The sequence below is a fragment of the Garra rufa genome, chromosome 8, assembly GCF_049309525.1.
Source record: "Garra rufa chromosome 8, GarRuf1.0, whole genome shotgun sequence".
In the NCBI taxonomy this organism is placed as follows: domain Eukaryota; kingdom Metazoa; phylum Chordata; class Actinopteri; order Cypriniformes; family Cyprinidae; genus Garra; species Garra rufa.
In genome coordinates, this window is record NC_133368.1 from 5953099 (window position 1) to 5970485 (window position 17387).

Below are 17387 nucleotides of genomic sequence, written 5' to 3' on the forward strand. Positions count from 1 at the left end.
TTCCACTCTGCAAGGCTAATGTTGCTAAAGCTACCATTGTCTCTGCCTGTTTTCACTGACGCTGCCTTCACATGCTACCAGAATCATTGTAAATAGGAATGTGGTAGTTAAAAATTGCATATGAAAGCAATGTGAAGTCGACCGCTGGAATTTGTTGAGCTTATAATTGCAAGTTTGTGATAGCAGGCCGTGCTCCCCGTCTGTGTAATTCATAAACACGCATTTATTATGCACAGTACAATCAGATGACTGACTTTTAAACCGAGTACGTTTTCTGAAAGTTTCAGTGCATGAGACTGTCCTGTTTTGTTGTTGCCAGTATGCCAGAGCATGAGCTTTTGAAGTTCCACCCTCTTCTGAAAAGGGGCCGGAGCACAAGCTCATTTGCATTTTTAAAAGGGACAAACACAAAAACGACACATTTTAGCTCATACCCTAAAAGTGGCAATTTTAACAAGATACAAAATATGATCTTTTGGGTATTTTGAGCTAAAACTTCACATGCACACATGGACATCAGAGACTTATTTTACATCTTGTAAAAAGGGGCATAATAGGTAAGCTTTAAAATCCTATTTTCCCTAAGAAAAGATTATGGCCCAACTGCCAGATCACTATGAAAAGGTTTTCTTTTCAAGAGCTCCTTTCTTTTAATAAGAATTTTCCTCCTTCATTCTGACAGTTGTATCATCCTGACATTATTTTACTCTGGAAAATGCAATACACTTAAAACATGCTCATCACAGAAAAGCTATTTTTTAAAGAATTTGTAATATAAACAAGATAAACAGATTTAGAAAGGAAAAACACTACATAACAAATTAGACCAGACGTAACAGCTTTCAAATGATAAAGTGCATGACACATGGTGTCCTGGCAGTGTGCAAATCAGTCTCCTGCTCAACAGATGGTACTGTCTAACATAAATCATCTTATTCGAGTCAGCACAGGTTGTCGGAGACCACATACAACAGGCAGACTGAGGTGCAGGGATGCTGGTGCTCAGCCAATGCCACTGTTTCTGGCACGATCCCTACATATGGGAGCGATCACAGGCTGTATTCCCACTGATCCCACAGCACTGCTATGGCACTGAGATCCTTAAGCGTTATTAAAGCAGCCGTTTATCTCCAATAGAGACTGAAAAACACAAAAGTATGCATGTGACTGAGTGCCACGTTGTGCTCTGGGAAAAACAGATTGAAAATGTGAAAGAAGAGACTGAAAAGAAAAAAAGCCCCAGCAAGAATCCAGTCGAGGATGTGTGCTGGAAATGTTTAAGACTTCTCCAGTGGGAGCATTTCGCCAAAGACTGATGGAATATGTCCTACCGAACAGGTCTGACAAACAAAGTCATGATTTCCTTTCCATTTACTGCACGAGGCCCGGATGGCTATTCCCACTACATTTTTTTCCACTCTCAGCAAAAGTTTACATTTGATGCCTTGTACTTGTGAGCTCTACATTCCAGTCCATGAGATCAGCTCCAAGTCCCAATAGCACGCTAGATAACTAACTGCAGTGAGTCTAATAAGATATGATGTTCCTTCACACAGTCCTACAAATCTATGTAAAAGACTATTCAAATACTCCTATTATGCCATTTTGAGGTCTCCTGCAAAAGGTTTACATGCATGCAAAGTCAAACTTTCATTTTCTCAAAATATGCATTTACCACATTTTCCAGTGATTCTCAAACGATTAGTTTGAAGCAGTTCAAAAATTCAGTTTTTCTTAACCCCTCCTTTTCATTAACCTATCTGCTTTGATTGGTCAGATGGCCCAGTCTGTTGAAATTGTTCTACCGCGTTTAGCGTGTCAGAAATGATAGAAAACATAAAATCTCTTATTTATCATACTTACAGGTCGTGATCCAACTGGTCCAAATAAACTGTGTACTGAGCCATATTTCAAGAGCAAGCATTTTCTGAATCCTGCATTGAACTTTCCGAGAATTGAGAAGCTGTCATAAGTAAAATGACGTGTTTGAGGGCGGGTCAAGTTGTTTGCAGCCAGCCAATGTAGAACATAGGCGTGCATTATGCAAACGTGTTACACTGTGATGTGTAGCCATCATGGAAGTGGGATTCAAATTACTAATGACTCATTTAGGCGTTTACATTCACATACAGCGACATTACACACTACGCGAAAGGCAATATTCAAAATGGCATAATAGGGGCACTTTAGGGGCACATTCATCCAGAATTGAATTACTTAGATTTAAAGACTTGAAGAAAGTAAACTAGCGGATGAATCTGACTTTCAGTCTCCATGGCCTGCTCCACAAAGGATTTTGGAGGTGTCATTCAGATCTGACTCTATTCTGGAACATCCACTTTTCATGATCCAATAAATTCCTGATGCTTAAAACAATTTCTGCCCTTCACTTTTTTCACATTTAATATTTCATTCTAAAATGGATTATTATGGACATAAAACAGATTCCCATGAAAGTTACCACTAAAATCCAATCAAATCAACTCTGAACACCTGAGTGATTATCAAGAGTCTTGAAAAGGAAATAGGTGTTCAGGAAAGAACTGAGAAAGCCAGTCCAGCAGAGTGATTTTAATGTCCCTCATCAAGGGCGTAAATCTCAAATCTGGACTTGGACCAAGTGTACAACCTTTTATGACTGGCTTCAATTGTGGCTATTCATATTTCATGACAAAACACACAAACAAATCACCTACTAGTCAGAGGCAGCTCGTGTTAGCAGACAGGACTGTCTTATTCTAGAGGCCTTACGGCTACTCAACGAATTCAGGAATGGAAAGGGTTTGTTCATCAAAACACTAAAATAGCAGCCAGAGTGAGAATGTCACTGGAAAAATACTGTAGAAAGACAGATGAGGTACATAAAACTGGCCACTGCTCTTGGCGGCACTGAAGTCACACTCATGCCGTTACGTAACAGCGCGGTCTAATTGCTGCGTATTACCAGTCCTGTTCAATTGCTGTGTAATGTACCAGCCCTGTGTAAAAACAGCAGCACGTCTACATGACCTTTCAAAGCTAAAGTCAGAACATGAAGATTGTCTCACACCCGCACAGGGTTACACCCATCACACATCTGTCACTGGACCGCACTTTCCCATTAAATGTTTCCAACGGACAGAAGCACACTGAGAACTCTTAAGCAAATTCTGGAAAACAGCTCAAAGGGTTGTATGATTATTCATGGCTATGTATATATGGAGGATGTTTTTTTTAAACGACCCCACAAAATCAAAGCTTTGTAGCTTTTAGTCCATGTGTGCCAGTTTGGGGTCATCTTTATGCTACTTTATGCCTTAAAGTTGAATAAACAAGGTCAAAAGTTTTGCAGAATCTGCAAAATGTTAATTATTTTACCAAAATAAGAGGGATCATACAAATTGCATGTTATTTTTTATTTAGTGCTGACCTGAATAAGGTATTTCACATAAAAGATGTTTACATAAGAGAAAATAATCGTAGAATTTATACTAATTAACCTGATCAAAAAGTTTCCAACAATGACTGTATGATTTTGAGATCTTTTCACACTGAGGACAACTAAGGGACTCATATGTAACTATTATAGAAGGTTTAAACACTCACTGATGCTTCCAGAAGGAAACATGATGCATTAAGAGCCAGGGTGAAAAGTTTTGAACAGAATGAAGATGTGTACATTTTACATATCATATTTTTTTTCATTTCATACTGCCCTTCAGAATCTACAGGAGATAGTCAGATGTTTCCCAGAAGACAAAATAAGTTAAATTTACCCTGATATTTAAATTCAAAAAGTTTTCACCCCCGGCTCTTAGTGCATCGTGTTTTGTTCTGAAGCATCCGTGAACATTTGAACATTCTTTAATAGTTAAATATGAGTCCCTTAGTTGTCCTCAGTGTGAAAATATGGATCTCAAAATCATACAGTCATTGTAATGGGGTTCAAATACACAAAAATGCTGGAAAACCAAAGAATGTGTGGGACCTGAAGGACTTTTCTGAAGAACAGCAAGCAGTTTAACTGTTCAGGACAAACAAGGGACACAGAAACAACTATCACTAAAACAAAAAAAGGGTTATTTTAATAAATAAATAAAATCTTTAACAAAATCTTTTGAGTGAAATGCCTTATTAAGGTCAGTACTAAATAAAAAAATAACATGCATCATTTCTCTTAATTTAGTAAAATTATTATTAAATATTATTTTGCAGATTCTGCAAGGTGTACGCAAACTTTTGACCTCAACTGGACCCACCTAAAACGTTGACCAAAAATTCTGATGACACATTTTTGACTAAATACACTACTGTTCATCATAACTGTGACAAGGCTATTTATTTATTTCATAAATAAAATAACATTTAAATGAATGAAAAAATTAAATATATAATAAAGAAAACAAAATTAAATTAAATAATAATATAAAACAAAAATAAAATAAAACAGACAAAGCATTTAATACGCCCTTTCCAAACATCCTGTTTCAATTGGAAATACACCAAAACAGGAAGGAAAACTGCTTAACAAGCCACTTTCATGGGTTTCTCATGAATGCGTACGCAAGCTCAATATTTGTGAACAAAATTAAGCGGCAAATCATGAAATCAGCCAAACTCTTTGATCATGCATTACCTCAGTATGTTAATCAGGATTAAGTGAAAAAACATATCCTCTTTGATAATGTGGAGAGTTTTCTTTCCAAAGGAATGCACTGGATTAAATGTTTATAAAATTAGTCAAATAATATCTCAGTGGCACCACAAAGTCTCCATTGCTTATTACCTCCAGACATTCAATCACAAAGCAATATCTAGAGCTCAACAGACAACCTTGTAGTGACAAAACAGTGGAGCTGACCAGAAAGAATCTGCACAACTCAATCAGCCAATTTGTCACACAATGCATGTTAAAATGTATTCACGCTTCGTGCAAAAGTTGCAGTACAAAGCAAGAATCTGTGATGTCCCTGCGTTCATGATGAAGGCATAAAGTAAACCATGTGTCAATTAATTCGGTCCAGGACTTTGACTCTTAACAAGTTGCAGGTTTAAATTTGCTGCAGACTTGCACTATTTGCTACACATAAAAGCAAGAATTTCAGTGCTCTTTTCCTGGAGTGAAGAACACTAAATCCTCCATGCAGTTCCCTTCTCATTATTGCGAAACTATCGTCAATGTTTCCCAACTTGATGCCACTGCAGATTTCCAGTCTGTACTAAAATAACCTCACGAGTTAATAGCAGGAGACATGTCTTTATTCAGTCAGATCTGCCATGCTTCTGTTGTCATTTCCACATCCCTGACCAGGATAAACAAAGCACCATCCAAAACTCTCCCTGGTCAAACGCCTCTGCAAAGGCTCAATGGAGACGATGGTCCAACCTCATGAAGTCACACAAGCAAATTACTTAACATCTCCCACGCGACCAACAGAAACCAAACTTATATTTGACATTAGGCTATAATTTGATTTAAAAGACAACTTTTTACAGACGATAAATGTCTATCAAGTTGGTTTGTTTGGATGGGAGCTCATACAAGTGGTTCACTTGCCAGGAAAAGATGAAAACAACAGCATCCTCTCAAACAGAAGCTACAGAGAGATGAAAAGAGATTATTTCCTGTGTCTCCATAAGCAGGATGCAGGTCATTCATCATTGGTGTGTGTGTGTGTAGGAGGGCAATACTGTTGATTTGTAGATTCAAGGCCTATTTTGCCTTTACCAAGAACAATATTATTATTAAATTAAATTTTTATATTAAAATCCTAACTCTTCAAAACACACACACACACACGCATATGTATGCTTCCTGATTTCATAACGAAAACATACCTGTGGAAACTTTTTCGCAAGACACGAAATACATAGCAGTAAGTCTATATCATTGCAGTTTCCAACAGAAATAAACACTAGCGGCGATAAAATAGCTTTCCAGTTATGATTACAGCTCCATGTTTCGCTTTCCAGACGTAACAAGCTTGCTCGGTACCTTGGTCGGCACGGAACTGGACTTAGGATGCGGAATCCTTGGGTGCGAATCCCGTGAAAAACATGAATCGCAATGAAAGAGCTGAAAGATGAGAGATAAAAAAAAACAAGCTAAAACGGCATGCTTGTGATCGTGTTTTTACATCACATTCGCTTTTGTTCATACAGTCAGGGAAGTTTAGGAGTAGTGCAAATGGTACGCTATTTTAAAACGTCACTGAGCATTAGAGTCATAGCGCCACTCAACGGAAATCTTAAGTCAGAACTGTGGTGACATGTATAAAACCAATGTCACATAAAACTTACCATATGTCCATTCATCTATTCCAGGGAAAAAACTCTTTTGAACACTTTTTTAGCACCACTCAGTGGACATTTCACATCAAACATATCACGAAACATACATGGCGGTACACATTTTGTTCCCACAGGTATGTTTTCATCATGAAATCAGGTTATTTTTTTACATTATCAGTGGAATCTATATACTATTTATTAAAGCCAAGTATGAATCTAATCAAGTTGGTGTTTTCAAGCATTTTAAATTTGTTCCAAAATAATATTATTTGTGAACTTATGTTCTGCTATTCTTTTTTTTAAAGCTAACTTCAAACTATTTTTGGATTATCAGTCATCAAAGCTTGGTAAATATTGGTCACAAACACTAAGATTTACCTTAAAATTCACCAAGCTGATTACTCCCTAAAAACTCCCACAGATCATGTTTTCATGCCATTTTAAGTCTTATTTTGATGTAACAAAATGTGTAACCAAGTGTGCGAGCTGTTTACTTTTCTATTAGCCTTTCCATTAACGCCATTATACTGTTCATTCAGACTGATTTGCAAACGCACACAAACACAAGAGGGAGGAATGGGAAAGAATTTTTTGGGGGAAAGAAATTATAGAAATTAATACTTTTTTTTTTATTTAGAAGGGATGGTTTAATTTGATCAAAAGTGATAATACAGACATTTATAATGCTACAAATGATTTCTATTTCAGAAAAAAGAAAAGAAAGAAAGCTGAAAAAAAATCTACTTGACTGTTTTCAACACATTATTAATAATAAATGTTTTTGAGCAGTGTAACTGGAGTAATGGTGCTAAAAATTCAGCTTTGAAATCACAGGAATAAATTACATGTTAAAATATATTCAAATAGAAAACTGTTTTTTAAATGGTGAAAATCTAAATTTAACTGATTTTGCTGTACTTTGGATCAAATAAATGAGCAGAAGAGACTTGCTGTTCAAAAACTTTTGGCTGGTAGTGTGTAATATTTTGAAATTATTGCGATAAAGGTGAATATATTTTAATGTTATTTATTCATCTCATGGCAAAGCTGAATTTTCAGCAGCCATCTGTCAGTCTTCAGTGTCACATGATTCTTCAGAAATCGATGATTTACTACTCAAAAACATTTTTATTATTATCAGTGTTGAAAACAGTTTTGTTGCTTAATGTTTTAGTAAATTCAGGATTCTTTGATGAATAAACAGTTCAAAAGAACAGCATTGTTTTTTATTTATAACATTATAAAATGTTTTTACAGTCACATCTTTTCTGAATAAAAGATGTCCCCCCCATTCATTCTCAGTTACCCCCCAAACGAGTCACGGCATGCTTTAGGGGGTCTGTTAAAACTCAATGGGCTCAAGGGAGGCAAAAGAGACGTGGACTCCTGCTGTAACTTTACCTGCTGGTGTCGCTGTTGGACAAGTTTTCTTTAGAAGAACAAGCGATTTATATACTTTTTAATTTTATACTGCCCTCCAAAAGTTTGGAAATGCCCTAGAAAAGTGGGGTTTTGGACAATATTGACATGAATGCTTTTTAATTTTAAATTATTTTGCACTGATAAGGGACAACACAAACTACGAAAACATATTTTATAACAAACTAAAAAACTAGAATTTTCGATTCATCAAAATATCGACCATTAGCAGCTATTACAGCTCTGCATAATCTGGGCATCCGAGCTGTCAATTTATTCAAACATTGACTTGATATATTACTCCAATCCTCCTAAAGGACTGCCTAATAATGATTCACACTGTTGTGAACTTTTTCTTTGAGACCAGGAGACGTTTGGACATCTTGAAGCAGAAGTTTCTCTTTATTGAGATACTAGCTGTGCGTCGCTGCAGTCATCAAAAGTCGTCTGACTAAGGCATATACATTATAGTTTATATACCTTTCCAAGGGGGAGGGATACATAGAGGTGGAGTCAATCTAAACAAAGCATGCAAATGCAATACAGGAATAAACCCATTATCAGAGTTCCCCCATCCCTGATCTCATTATCATAACAGTGTCATTCAAAGGCATAGGTGCTAATCCAATCAGTCTGACAGTATTGCCTATACCTTCACATTATCATAGAGACAAAGGCATAGCTGTACTTTGAGCTTAGAATTCACACTTAACTTGGGAAACCTGTTCAGGAACTGTAAGAGAACAGGAGCTGGCAGGAACCTCCGGCTACAAACTTTGCTTGAGAGAGTAATTTGTCTGATGTCCTCATATTTACCATAAATGCTAAATACAATGTAGGATCAACAAATCTTTAACAGATTCTTAAATTTGTAATCCTTCAACACTATGCTGATATCGTCCAAAACCACACTTTGCTAGGGGTGTTTCCAAACTTTTGGAGGACAGTGTATATTTTGTAATACTTGCATCGTTTTATTTTTCTACTACAAATGTGTTATTTCATCCTGTATTCTGAGGAGACACTGCCTCCTCGGAGGAAATTTATACACAAACTTATGTTAACTTAGAGATGGTTGTTTTTATGCATGAAAACCCCAGTGAAGCCTGTTTCTGATCTCACCTTTGGACCAACAAACCCACAGCCAGAAACTACTGTAATCAATACTCACAGCTACATCTACCCTTCTAAGAGAAAAAAGGGATCCATCCTGCTATATTCAAATAAGGAAAATTCTTGCCAAACAAATGGTGAAGATCCTAAATATGGGAACCCACTAGACTGGGGATAGTTGATGGTGTCTGGCTCTAGAACAGCTGCTTGTCCATGACCAAATTAAACACTGGAACCAAAGCTAGGCCAAGTATTTGAGCCATTTGTCTCGTCAATCACGTGGTCAATTCACATTAGCGAGAAAGCACAAGGTTAAGAGGAGGAGGGAAGAGAAAAGACGTGGAAGCAAAAGAAGGATTCAGAGGTCCTAACATCCTGCAACAGAGTGACAAAGCATCACTAATGTCATCATTCACGCACAACTGAGTGCTGTAAACGAGAGACGTGCATGAAGGCTCCCTATGTGGGCTTGGCAACACACACAATGGGAGAGAGTCTTCACACGCAGCCCTGCCAATTACATGCAGAGCAGAGGATCCAAAACAAACTCCAAATTAACAAATTAGGTTGCAGATTAGCCATTCTGTAATCCTGATATAGTGAGATTAGATGCACAAACAAGCATAATTCAATTCAGTTCAGCTGATTGACCAATATTTGCCAAAAATCACATCACAATAGCACAAAGTAAGATGTCCAGCAAGGATGCAAACTGAAAAGTGACCCTGGACCACAAAACCGTCGTAAATAGCACAGGTATATTTGTAGCAATAGCCAAAAATACATTGTATGGGCCATAATTATTTTTTCTTTTATGCCAAAAATCATTAGGATATTAAGTAAAGATCATGTTCCATGAAGATATTTTCCTAAATATAGCAAAACTTAATTTTTGCTTAGCAATATCCATTCCTAAGAACTTCATTTGGAAAATTTTAAAGGCAATTTTCTCAATATTTTGACTTCTTTGCACCCTCTGATTTTCAAATAATTGTATCTCGGCCAAATATTGTCCTATCCTAACAAACCATACTTTGATGGAAAGCTTATTTATTAGCTTTCAGATAATGTATTAATCAATTTCAATTGAATCAATCTCAATTTTAAAAAAATTGACCGCTGTGACTGGTTTTGTGGTCCAGAGTGCTTCAAATGTAAATGCAATTCTGAGCATTATCCAAGGCCAACTCTCATGTCTAGATGCCCCTTTATACATCCCAAGGCCCAGAAGGGTGTGGTGTCTGCCAGCGACACATATTGGCAATTCCCCAGACATCGCAACCAGCGCAGATGCTCCAGTTTTCCAATCCCAGCTGCACAGTAACAGGGTCACACCTGATACCGCACATGAAATACAAAGCAGGTGCTTTAAAATCTACCTAAAAACATAGCAAGTCATTCTTTAGGCCCCCTAGCTAAAAAGTCACAAAATCGTCCAACATAAAGTAAAACACTCTTAAAAATAAAGGTTCCAAAAGGTGCAATAGAAGAACCATTTTGGGTTCCACAAAGAACCTTTCACCAAAGAACCATTTATTATTAGTGCATTTGAAAGGTTCCATGAATGTAAAGCTTCTTCAGAGATATAATAAAGCACCATTATTTTTTTAAGAGTGTACCAAAGCCATATCAGCCATGCCTCTCTAAAGTCACAGTCGTATCTCAGAGGTTAAATATATAGCCAAGGCATAAACTCTAGCTGGGATAAAAGGGGGCAAGACTGTCTGCCTCGGGGCACTTAGGGAAATGAGGGGCCCTTATTCAGTGACAGTACAGAGACAGATCAGAGGCAGTCTTGCTGATGCTACCATTAAATTTAATGAGTAAGGAGAAAGAGGGGTTTCTGCAGTAGACAGTGAATGGAATCAAAGATGACGATTCTGGTACAGGACAGTCCAGCTGAGGCCCCATTTACACACAGCAGGGGGGTTTGTGTTCATCCACAGAGACATAATGCACCGCACTATGAATCAATACAGTTGCCCATTCTCTTTTCAAGCAAACCCACAAGCTTTGAACATGGGCCAGGCTGGCAGAAGTGCCTGTGTACACATCACAATGACCTGCAGTTCATCAATAGCAAAGCTGAGCCTAATTTGAGTTCATGCAAACATGCCCTGGAGCTGGTCAGAACTGTTTTCAAATGTAGATCACTTGCCATGCTACACTAAACCCATTTATGCTGATAAGGGATGTAGAGGGCTGTGATTTGGTGCAGCAAAGCAGCCAGAAGTCATTAATTATCAATGAGTGCACGATTGAAATAGATTTAAGAAGATAAAAACTCTATAATATAACATTCCATTAAAAATTTGGGGTCAATAAGATTTTTTAAAAATAAATGAATACTTTTATTCAGAAAAGATGTGAGAGTAAAGACATTTTATAATGTTATAAATAAAAAACAATGCTGTTCATTTTAACTTTTTATTCATCAAAGAATCCTGAATTTACTAAAACATTAACCCCCGGTTTCACAAACAAGGCTTAAGCCTAGTCCTAGACTAAAATGTAAGTCTGAGCTGTTTTAACTGAAATAAACTTGCACTGACTGATCTAAAAATATATCAGTGCCTTTGTTTTGTCTCATGATTGCACAACAGCAATGTTTTTTTTTTTTTTTTCCTAAGCACGTTTATAAAAATGACTTAAATGTCCTAATTGAACTATGGCCTAATCCTGGCTTAGTCTAAACCCTGTCTGTGAAACCGGGCCTAAAACATCTGTTTTTAACATTGATAATAATAAAAATGTTTTTGAGCAGCAAATCAGAATAATAGAATGATTTCTGAAGGATCATGTGACACTGAAGACTAACAGATGGCTGCTGAAAATTTAGATTTGCCATGTGATTAATAAATTACATTAAAATATATTCACCTTTATCGTAGTAATTTCAAAATATTACAAACTACAAGTCAAAATTTTTTGAACACTTCAGTCACTTCTGCTCACCAAGCCTGCATTTATTTGATTTGATTTATTTGATTATTTGAGCAAAATCTGTAAAATTGAGATTTTTACTGTTTAAAATAACGGTTTTCTATTTGAATGTATTTTAAAATGCAATTTATTCCTGTGATTTCAAAGCTGAATTTTTAGCATCATTACTCCAGTCACACTTCAAAAATCATTCTGATTTGCTGCTCAGAAAACATTTATTATTATTAATATGTTGAAAACAGCCGAGTAGATTTTTTCTGCTTTCTTTGATAAACAGAAAGTTCAGAAAAACAGTATTTATCTGAAATAGAAATCCTTTGTAGCATTATAAATGTCTGTACTTTTGATTAATTTAAACCATCCTTTCTAAAAAAAAAAAAAAAAAAAAAAAAAGTATTAATTTCTATAATTTCTTTCCCAAAAAATATACTGCTACCAAGCTTTTATAAGCCAAGCTTTTTTTTTGTTATAATATATATTTAAATAGAAAGCAGTTGTTTTAAATAGTAAAAATATTTCACAATCTTCAGATCAAATAAACGCAGGCTTGGTGAGCAGAAGATAATTCTTTATAAACATTAAAAATCTTACAGTTCAAAAACTTTTGACTAGTATTGTATCTCACAGTATATTACAATATTACAATTTTATTTTATCAAATATATCCAGCTTTGTGAGCATAAGAGACTTCTTTCAAAATCCATTTCAATATCCACCAACCTTCTGAACAATAATATACTGTAATATAATAAAACAAATCATATTATTGTGGTAACACATTGAATGGGTAGATAAAAGCACATTGCAATCCTCCATTGCGTGCTTTCCTGTGGGTGCTCTGACATCACTCTATCACATCCTGTACCCACTTGCTCTTTTCTTATCTTCAAGAATCCAGCACAATCAGAGCAGTCAGTTTGTATGGCGCTGAAAGGTCAAGGCGGAACAGAATTCAGTAGAATAAGTTTGCTAAGGTCAACACCACTTCAGGATCTACATTTGAAAGAGCTCAGCCAAAGGCCATTCTTCCCAACAAAAACAAAGATCCTGGTTTGTACATGTTATGAATAGAATCAAAACTATCACACCCTTTCTAGAGGGCCGCATACGAGGCAGACACACAAACCGGCCCTTGAAAATGAGACATTTGGATAGACGGACCACAATTTAGCCTAGAGATCTTGGAGATCCTCCATTGTGTTGAGCCCTAGTGCCACATAAATGGCACTATCCATGACAAGGGTACAAAATAGAACCTCTTTTTCAACAATAGACTCTTGAAAAGAGGTCATTATATTTTAGAAAACATTCGTCCATCTCAGGAGGTCAAACTAAAGATCTTTTCATCTAATTTTGAGCTGACACATTCTGGGGACACCTGAGACTTATATTACATATTGTATAAAGGGACATAATAGGTCTTCTTTAACAAAATCCTTCAAATCATTGTTTCACGCCTCAGATTTGCTAACAGGGTTGTAAAAATGGCAAACAACTTATTAAATAATACCCCACAGATCATTTATCACATAATTTTGAAAATGCCTGTTTTGAGTGGAAGCAGAAACACATTGTTTTTGTGCATGGCTCTTTAAATGCAAATGAGCTGCTGCTCTCTGCCCACTTTTCCAGAATAGAGCTATGCCTTTACAGCTTGTAAATCAGATACTCTGCCATAAAACGTCTGTTTGGTTTTGATTATCATGTCTATCACGCTGAAATCATGCATTTTAAACCATATTAATCTCCTGAAGCACACACACATCCGAAGCACGCCCACAGAAAGTGGCTGTCACACGGCATGCGAGTATTAAACCAAGTTCTCTTTCATGTCTTATTGCGCTTAAACTGTCAAATACACAAAGGTTTATGTTAAAGACACACGAGTTACAAAAAAAATTACTTATGTCTGTTAAGGTAAACAGCTGGGAAATAAAATGCATGTTTATATTAGATCTGTGTGGCAGAAGCATAATATACAGCAGGGCTGCTCAACCCTGCTCCTGGAGATCTACCTACCTGCAGACTTTTGTTCCAGCCCTGCTCCAACACAGCTGTCTGTAATTATCAAGTGCTACTTAAGAGGTTAATTAGCTGGTTCAGGTGTATTTGTTTAGGGTTGGAGCTGAACTCTGTAGGATAGTAGATCTCCAGGAACAGGGTTGAGCAGCCCTGATATACAGTAAATAAATACATGCTTTCTTGTCTCCTCTGAGGCTGGGACTCTAAATCGTTCAGCAAACGACAGAACATGCTTTGCTTGAACTTTTGCAATGGTACACAGTTGTCACTTGCGAAAACAAAAAGCGGCGCCATGGGTGGAAACATGTAGATTAAGGGGCGGTAATATTATAATAAGGTCCCCTTGCTACATCACAGAGGGAGTGAAATCTGAGTGGCTCATTTTTTCACACGCTTGCAGAAAAAAGGCTTACCACAACAGGGTTACTAGGTTGTCCGTTTTCTGATTTTCTGGGTTGGTAGATGCACCAAGGACCCGATTATATCACTTAAACATGGAAAAAGTCAGATTTTCATGATATGTCACCTTTAATTTATAGCATTTTAAACAAAAATAAAATAGGTAACAGGGTTGAAAGTAATGTTTTTAGCCTACATTCACTCAGTAGAGACAAGCTAGTTTGGGGACAAATTACTGGTGAATTTATAAACTTACATTTCGCACAATTAAAAGAAAAACTATTTTCTTTAATGAATTATGTAACAATAATGGATAAAATATATTTTCTACAATGCATTGAACGTCAAAATAACCTGTTGTATAAAGAAAGAGCAAAACCTCTTGAGATACAACAGGCCCAAAAAAAAGTATCATTCCAAACAATTCATGCATAACTTATTTTAAAACAATCTGTACCCGTATTATGGAAAATGCCAGACAGAAGCAGTGCGATCCATGCGACTGGGTCATGCTGGCTTTAGATAGCAGCTGAACTCAAGAGTTGCTACAGACTCCAAAAACAGCACACAGTGGGACAGAGCGGCTGCCCGGGAGCAGCACATACTTTCAGATTCTATTTCCATCTCAACCAAAACAATTAAACGCAACACCTTTCCACAGTCTGTGTGGAAAGCTTCTTCTTTGGCATCTGGGGAACTAAAAACATCTCAGCTTCTCTTCAAGGCTACTGACATTGGTTTCGCTCTCCCTTGACGCCCTTTACCAGTGAATCATGTAACTACAAAAATAACAAACAATGTTAAAACCTCTCTGCACATTATGGAAACCTCCACCGAAGTTTAACCATATCTGATCATTTTACAAAATTTCCACTAGGTACATGACATTTTGCTCCTCAGACAAGTGGTCTAGACACTTATTTCAGAGAGAAAACTTAGGAGTCTTTCCCTGCACCTCACTGAGGAGGAAAACGACACTTTGTGTAATTATTGTTCAAGGAAACTTAAGACTGTAAAGTCTTTGCTTGCACAGTGGTGGGGCCCCAGGGGCCTGCCATCCTCTCCCACTGTCCCCTCTCATTAGCGCAGAGCTAAAGCAGGCGCTCTATAAGGAGATGACCACACTTCTGCAACTCCCTCTGAGACGAGACATGAAGAGGCACTAACTGAGAGGGTGGATGGAGGGAAGCAGCACTGAGGTTTCCTCGAGGCGGGGTTCGAGGGGTTAATGATAGTGCGCACACGTGCACTGGAATGTACGGCAGGCGGCAGGTCTCGGACCTGATAACAGGGCAGACGACACGCAGGGATGTAATTCAGGAACATCAGAGTCCTGGAGGAGAGACTGGGTCTACTGTTTCCATACATCCCCACATGCTTTCACTTTTCAAATGGAATTACCAATGCAGACAGACTCTGCGGTGAGCGAACAGGAGGATCCGAGGCTTAGAGCAGCGTTATTTGAGATTTCGCTAACTTCTGGGAGGTTTTAATGGTTGAGTCTGTCCACAGAAATTATGTTCCTTTCAAAACACACATCACGTGTCGATGGAAATATTTAGAGTGTTTTTTTTTAAAGCATTATGAAATGTTTAGAGAGGACAGCCAGTCACGCACGTGGGATTAGATCATAACTTTGTTGCTATAATATTCTACTAGTGATTCACAAGGAAATTTAAAGGTCAAGTCTGTTTGTGCACCATTAATGTCATCAAATCAAATTACAATAGTTCATTTTCAGAGAACTCAATTCATGGTGTAACAGTAAAATATATAACAAACATTTCTAATCTAAACACTACATGCATCACCTTTTTGGTGAATTTTGGCACACACACAAAAACATGCAGTCAGCTGTTTTAGTACTCAAGAAAGCTTACCTTTGGTTCTGTGGCAGTGCCAAGCTGATTTCTGAATGGAAAAGTTCCTCAATCAATCTGTGGAACAGAAAAGATTAATTAATTCAAGCTGCCCTGGCCCATTATTCATTTAGATCGAATGGAGAGCTACAAATCAGTCCACTTTAGCCATCAGATCCGCAGGTTAAGAATGCATTATGCAGCTGTTGTACCTCATGTGACAATGCAGCCTGATGCCATTAGTCAAAGGGAATCAAAAAAAATGATTAAAGGGTTAGTTTACCCAAAAATAAAAATTTCTGCATTAATTACTTACCCTCATGTTGTTCCAAACCTTCGTTTAAGACCTTCGTTCATCTCTGAACACCCATCAGAAATATCTTAATTTGTGTTCTGTACATGATCAAAGGTCTTACAGGTTTGAAATGACATGAGGGTGAGTATTAATGGCAAAATGTTTATTTTGGATGAATTTGTGTGTACGCCGTTCATAAGCAAGCTGATATGCCCAGAAACAACTGGAAAAAAAGGTTGTTTAATGCAACATGGCGCTAGTGGTCACGACAGAACCTGAGCTGTTTAAAATGCTCCAATAATATAACCCTGAGATTCAATTAATGCTTAATGCACATAATGCAAGCCCAGGAGTTCTTGCAACAAGGTAAAAGCTTTGATGGAATAAAATTTCAATTAAATTGAAAGCAACTGATTGATTAAGTCATAAAATTAAAGTCTCCTCACAAATCTACGAGATCACAAGAAGCAGAGGTTGGCAAGGGGCTGGTTTATGATTTAAAGCAAAAAACATGTCATTAACTATTTTCATCATCAGGACTTTTAATTAAAATCTATGTATGCTGCCATATGGGGAAAGATTGTATTTAAGACTAACACTGGTATGATTCTCAAGGTCTTCATGAAGGTCTTCAACAAGCTTTGGTTAAAACTCCTCAATGGTCGTTTAAACCTTAAATGCATGAATGTTTTGCCAATCATTATTACATATTCGGACCACAGTACATTCAGAATCTTGCTCATATTTGCAATCTCAACACGTATCATTTTCAATGACTTCAAATAACAGTGACATTTATAATTTATTGCGTACAGTAATTGCTCTGCAGTAAAGCCACTCAAATCAGTTAAATACTTGCTAATGATATTCTTTTGTTTTATGACTGCAATAATTTTGAGTGAAACATCACATTAATAATGTCCACCAAACAGTGCCACTTCAAGAGTTAAAGGTGAATTGCACTTAAGTCAACAGATATTTACAATTTTATGAACGAAAAATATACTTACACTATTACACACCCTATACACTTTTTACAAAAAAAAAATCAGAAAACAGATATTCTT

General features: G+C 36.9%; 1 protein-coding gene across 2 annotated transcripts in view; it reads right to left on the bottom strand.

The window, feature by feature from the left end:
* raph1a (Ras association (RalGDS/AF-6) and pleckstrin homology domains 1a) overlaps positions 1–17387 on the bottom strand; it is a 97531-nt gene that overhangs the window by 52225 nt on the left and 27919 nt on the right. For both annotated transcript variants that reach the window (XM_073845949.1, XM_073845947.1), the window contains exon 2: positions 16047–16103. The gene's annotated coding sequence lies outside the window, so the exon portion shown is untranslated. The remainder of the gene's footprint in view (positions 1–16046; positions 16104–17387) is intronic.